Source organism: Rhinolophus hipposideros, assembly GCF_964194185.1.
Source record: "Rhinolophus hipposideros genome assembly, chromosome: 11".
In the NCBI taxonomy this organism is placed as follows: Eukaryota; Metazoa; Chordata; class Mammalia; order Chiroptera; family Rhinolophidae; genus Rhinolophus; species Rhinolophus hipposideros.
In genome coordinates, this window is record NC_138057.1 from 33,792,057 (window position 1) to 33,798,056 (window position 6,000).

General features: G+C 51.6%; 1 protein-coding gene across 13 annotated transcripts in view; it reads right to left on the reverse strand.

Annotated features, from left to right (window-relative positions):
* Positions 1–5,524, reverse strand: part of SMARCA2 (SWI/SNF related BAF chromatin remodeling complex subunit ATPase 2) — a 163,698-nt gene extending 158,174 nt beyond the window's left edge. For 2 of the 13 annotated variants that reach the window (XM_081066797.1, XM_081066791.1), the window contains exon 1: positions 5,372–5,524. The gene's annotated coding sequence lies outside the window, so the exon portion shown is untranslated. Of the gene's footprint in view, positions 1–2,992; positions 3,442–3,539; positions 3,786–4,555; positions 4,993–5,371 lie in introns of those variants that run through there. The other 11 variants (XM_081066790.1, XM_081066793.1, XM_081066798.1 and 8 more) reach the window with 9 other exon arrangements.
* Between the last annotated feature and the right edge of the window lie 476 nt (positions 5,525–6,000).

The following is a 6,000-nucleotide window of genomic DNA, read 5'->3' on the forward strand; positions in this document are numbered from 1 at the left end:
TTTATATCTAACATTCAAAAGACCTAGCTATTTAGCTCCTGAATTTTGTCAGCTCTATGGCATGTTTTGCTAAAGTATAATTATTCAAGTATCTTTTACTACATCTTTAAAACTTGTATTACTTAAAGTATCTCTCTAATATATCCTGAATACTTTCAAGGAAAAGTGCTGTATTACAATGAGAAAAAATAAAGTCATAATAAACAGTAATAAAGTGGTAAAGTTTTCCAAACCTAGATTGCAAGATCCCATTTAAATTGGTGATATATATCTTAGACAAATAAATATGCTGTCTTTCATAATGACTCTGGCAGAACTAAGTTTTAGACTCCTATCTATGTTTCCTGGTAAATATAAAGTCACGGTTTTCTATTTAGAAAAAATAAGTACCCCAGACCTTCCTAAATACTCTACCAAATAACTTACTACCATCTGTACTTTCTATTCCCAACTACTTATGGAATGATCCATGACTTTACTAAGTGACTAGAGATTAAATATCTATAATGCAAATGCTTCCAAAGATGACAGAAATTACAGAATTCTCTGTTGGTCAAAAACAATCTACAGAACACATTTAAGTAAAATGGAACAATTTAGAAAATAATTCTTTTACATAAAAAAGTGACAAAAAATCACAAGTAGCTTCCAAATGTGGCTTTTACATTGGAGAAATTTTCTCATCTGTTCACAAGAAGTGCTGCAGAAATGTGACTCGTTTATAAGAGAGCTTTGTAAGGCCACTCATGTTAAGAAACAAACTGTCCATGAGTTCCCTTAAAATCATCTTGACCAGAAACTGAGAATCAAAACTTCTGGTAGTTAAATCAGGTCCTACCAACACACCCTCAATAAGCTAGTGCTGGGAAATACTCCTCAGTGTTGTGTTTGTGATAATTCAGTTGTTTTCATGGCAGCATGTCAAGATGTCATAAATAGTGATTTATTATTTCTCTGGAGTATCAAAAAGCTGCTGACCTAGGAGAGTTTGACAAACAAAGGCCTTGTTTACAAAGGAAGACTTCTAAAGGGGAAAAAAAAAGATGAAAACACTGGAGGACAGCACCACTTTTATAATTTATGAAAGTTTTCTCTTGCTCCAACACATAATAAGCCTTTAAAAGGAAATGCCAAAATATTACAGTAATATAAAGGGGTATCCCAATTATCTCCTAGAAAAGAATGGGATATGCTGTTATACTGGTCTGTGAAATGAACTACTTTAAACTTAAAAGAAAAAAAAATTTAAATAATTATTTGCCAAAGTCTTCTAGTTATACTGCCAGAAATATTTTAAACAGAATTCAAGCATTAACAATATAATACAAGGCAGAGGCACTTTTTTTTTTTTTTTTTGGTCAGTTCCAAGCCTCAGGTGTTGGTCAAAGCCCTTTTCAAGAAACCTGACGAGAAATGCTCAAAAACCACTTTAAAAACGAACAAAAGAAAAGATCTAAGGCTGCTTTGAACACACTCTTGCGGTGAATATTTTCTGTGAAACACCACAGTGCAGCTAGTCCTGAAGCTGGGATGTAACTCATGAGAGAAAGGCTGCATTGAAGGAAGCACTCCCTCACCTCTGCCAATTCTTCAAGGGTTCTGATACCCCAAACTCCTATTTTATTTGACAATGTTCTTTACCAATATAGCATCTCTCTTTAATGATCCCAACAAAAGAAATGGACCTCAGTCTACAGGTTTGGGTTTTTTTCCTCAGTCCACTTCAATAAATTATCTTTTGTACCTAATTGGTATCTCCAAATCCCTTCTTTCCAGTAGCAAACATTTGAGTTGCCAGGGAGCTTTTAAAAAAAGTCCAGGAGAATAAAAGGGCAATTAGATTCCTAAAAGTGTGTCTCAATTTGCATGACAATGCACCAACTTGAATTCAAAGCTGCCACACCTCTTCTTCAGCAGTATGTTAGCAGTAGGTTGGATGTATACCAAGTCTAGTGTTGGCAAACAAGCCTCGGATAGTGGTCCCCCAAATAACTGGTGGAAAATATTACCGAAAACATCTGTATGTGCATCTATAAGTATAGACACACATGCATACAACACTCAGCATGGCTTTTATTTTAGTACAGCTCTCAGTGATTTCTGAGACTTAGTGGTTGAACAGGAATTTACTTCTCGACATGCAAACAATATTTCTGCTCATACCAGCATTCTGTTCCTACAAGCATGGCACAACCAGGTATAAATAAATAAGTCCTTGGAAATGGAAGTTTAAAATTTACCGTTACTATTGGTAACACAGAGATGTTAAAAATAACCACTCAATGCAGTAGACAAACATATATCCTTAATGTCTTTCTTACCTCCAACATTACACATACTTAGGAATACAGCCTACATCATGGCAATGATGACACCTCTCCATCAAATTCTAACCTGGGTCACTTTGCTGTTTCAAAAGCACCAAGGGGAGGGGGAAGAGGCGACAACCTTGCAAAACTCTCCCAAAAGTTATATAAACAAAGGAGGGGAGAAGCCCAGAATGGGCTTTGCACCCATGTGCCACTAAAATTACATAACAGCCTGTGCAGACATTAAAGAAAGCATGGATTCTGCACAACACCCCCACTTCCCTCGACTCCCGAGCCTGTTTTCTTCTCTTAAAAAATCCAAACCCTTGCAAGACCAAGTGGACGACTCTAAATACTTATTTTATTGCTAGAGTAAATCCTGCGAGAGTTGAAGGCACGTTTAGGCCCGAAGTTTGAAAGTGCAACAGCCCCAGAGCGCAGCGACTCCACTCTCTGGACCCGCAGGAGAAAGAAATGACAAGCGACAACAGCCAGCAAGGCCTTCGCCTTCCTCCGCATGATGCCTCCCTCTGTAAAGTTTTCCACGCGATCGATCGGAGGGAAGGAGCCCGTTTCCTCCGCCTGCCTGACTGCAGGAGAAGAGAGCCGGGAGACGGGAGGGAGTCGGCAGGGAAAGTGCTGGAAAGCTCCGCACACAACAGGCGGCGGCGAAGGTTGCTTACCTGGGCGACGCGGAACAAAAAGAGGAGCCGTGGCTGTGCTGCTGGCGACCCGAAGCGGGTCTCCCCGCCGCAGCCCTAGGCCTGCGCGGGGTCCCGCGGCCGGGCCCCCGCCGCCGCTTCCTCCCTCGCGCGCGTCATGTCACGGCGATCAAACATGTCTGTGTGCGCTTCGCTGCTGTGACTTCCTGATTCTCTGCCGCCCGGGCGCGCACACTCACACTCACAGCCACACGCACACTCCACCCCAACCAGCCCCCTCCTCCAAATCTCGCCAGGTCTTCCCCGAGCTCCGGGGGCGGGCCCGCGCCCTGCTCCCAACGCACTGGACCCGGCGCGCACAACACACACACACACTCACGCGCAGACACACTCGCGCCGGCCCCGAGGGCGCCGAGACGCACGCCGCCGGAGCTCGCCGCTCTCTCCTACCCCTCCACCCCCCCCACCCCACTTAGCTGCCCTGCCAAACTTTTTTTTCCTGCCTGATCCGCGTCCAACTTCCCTCCCCCAACCCCCACCCTAGCAGCCCAGCCAGCCCCGCGCTCACCAGGATCCGCCGCAAACGGCAACCCGGATAAAAATAATAATGCAATCCTGGCGGCCGGGGCAGGGGCGAGCGCCCAGAAACTGGCAGGAGGCGATTTCCCCGCGTGTACCGGAAACCGGCCCGAGTGCCCAGACAAGGGCGCGGGTGTCTCCGCGAGCCCGCACTGCTGCCCCCGGCCCCTCTCGGTGCAACTACGCCCAGGCTGCGAGGCCTGGTGCGGGGCACCCTTGGCACTGGGTTCGGTGTGCGCCCCGCAGCCGGAGGGCGCCTAGGGGTTGGCGCGCCGGACCGGTTATTTGGGGAAGTGCATCTCGACACCTTTGCAGATGGCATGGCCATGTTTTGCAACACAAACGGGAGGAGGGAAGAGGGCCGGCCGGATAGAGGGAAGAGCAGAGGAAAGGGTAAAAAAGGTTGGGATGGGAATAAAGCAACTCGAAAGCAGGGAACGAGAAAGAAGGGGTGCGTGTCATCGTTGGGAGGAGGCTCCCATCGGGTCTCCCCGCCTCCAACCCTCGCCTCTCCCCCCCCCCATTGCTTCCCCACCCCCCCAACCCCCCGCAGCCCTTCCCCTTCTCGGGCGAACGCCACCGCCACTGCCGGCGTGCGCGCGGGTACTGTTTGTGACAGGCAGAGAGGATTATCTGGATCATGGCCTCCCGGCCCGCCGCCACCGTGGCTCTCCCGGGCCCCAAAGCGCCCCTAGCACCCAGACGATTTGGGGCGATCTACGCCCGCGGTTCCCGCGGTTCCAGCTAGGGGAAGGCGCAAAGCAAAACAAGACAAACCCGGGTGCAGGGGGAGGAAGGGGAGGGAGGCAGGGGAACTGAGCCCGGCTGGCACCTCCGACCTCCTTCTTCGGTGCCTCCTCCCTCTCTCCCAGCAGTGCGGCCCGGGCCCGACACCCCGAACTTCAACACCGGAGCCCGCGCGGCTGCCAGGTACCAGGGGCAGGGACGCCCGCAGAGCCCCGGGCACAGCTCCCCGGCGGCCCCTTCCCCTAAAGGCCTGCCTACCGGTCAGCATTCCCATCCCCGCCCGAGGGAACGCGCAAAGTGGAGGTGACACCTCCGATCCGGCACGCACAGACCCCGCGGCGGTGGCAGCCTTCTGCTGGGCGCGCCAGCTCAAGCTTCTCCTGCAGGGTTCCGCTCAGGTCTCCGCAGCCGGAACCCTTTAAACTAGTCCCCGGGAAGCGGGTGGCAGCCGCTTTGGTTGGCGCCCCGCCGCAAGCCCGGGCTCCTTGCTTCCTTCTCCCGCTCCTCTTCCAACTCTTCCGGGGAGGACTGCTCGGGATGAACTGTCGCGTTTCCATCCTCCTCCTGAATCCTCCAGCCTTCCCCTCCTTCCCACCCCCCACCCCCTTCGGCTTTTAAGGGGTTGGGGGGGGGGGGGACTGCAACCTTGCCGAGTGTGTGTATTGCAACCTTGAGTTGGCAGCGCATCGCTGACTGCCTACCCAGGGTCAAGGCTGTGGTTTGTTGGGAATTCCCCCCCACCCCGCCTCCTTGAACTAGTAATTATTACTGTTATTATTAGAACAGCAAGGTTCGGTTGAAACTTTCCCGTTTCTTCCACCGCCGCCCGGGTGCTGTCGTTAGAGCATTCCACCTGAGGCCCGCGGGGAGGAGGCGGGCTTTTTTTGTTGTTGTTGTGGCGGTTGGCCCGCCTATTTGTTTTGGTCTCAGTGCATGCACAATAAATAATAATTAGGATAATAATGAATAATCCCCGGCGAAGGCGGCGCGGTGCCAGAGGGGTTTGTGCGGCGGCTGCAGCCCGGAGGCCGGAGGGAGGGGAAAGAGGAGAAAGGAGTTGTAAGTTATATTTACCTTGCTCGCGAGGAGTGTGCTGGCTGAATCTCTTCCCTCTCTGAGTCACCCAGAGTACAGAAACAGAGGGAGAGAGGACTAGATTATGAATATGACTTCATTGATGACAGCCATCCCCTCCTCTTCCTAAACTCCGGCTCCGCCCCGCGTCCCACCCTCAGCCTCCTCCACAGGCGCCGGAAGACGCGCCGCAGTTGGCCCCGCGCGCCGCTCCTCCCTGCCCGCCCCAGCGCGGGTTGGTGGGACGCGCCTGTCACTCGACCCGCTCAGCGACTCCGGGAGCTCGGGGGGAGGAGGGGGCGGTGTGCAAGAATGTGGACGGAGACAGCTCTACTGTATGCGTGGATCGGTGTGTGTCTGCAAGGCGCCGGCTCTCGAGCCGTGTTTGCGCCGGGAGCAGGGAAACTGCGCAGGACGCAGAGAGCCCCCAGGCTTGATGGAGCTGGCCGCCCGTTATCCCTCTCCGGGTAGACCTCTTCCAGGGGCGCTGCCGGGCTCCTCCCGCGAGGCTGGGGACGCGGAGAAGGCAAAGCGAAAGGGGGAGGGCAACCGTAGTAACAGCGTGTAGTAGTTTGGGGGTATGTGAAGAAGGTGCTGGAATTTAACGGTGCCTCTGCCTGCCAGAGCGA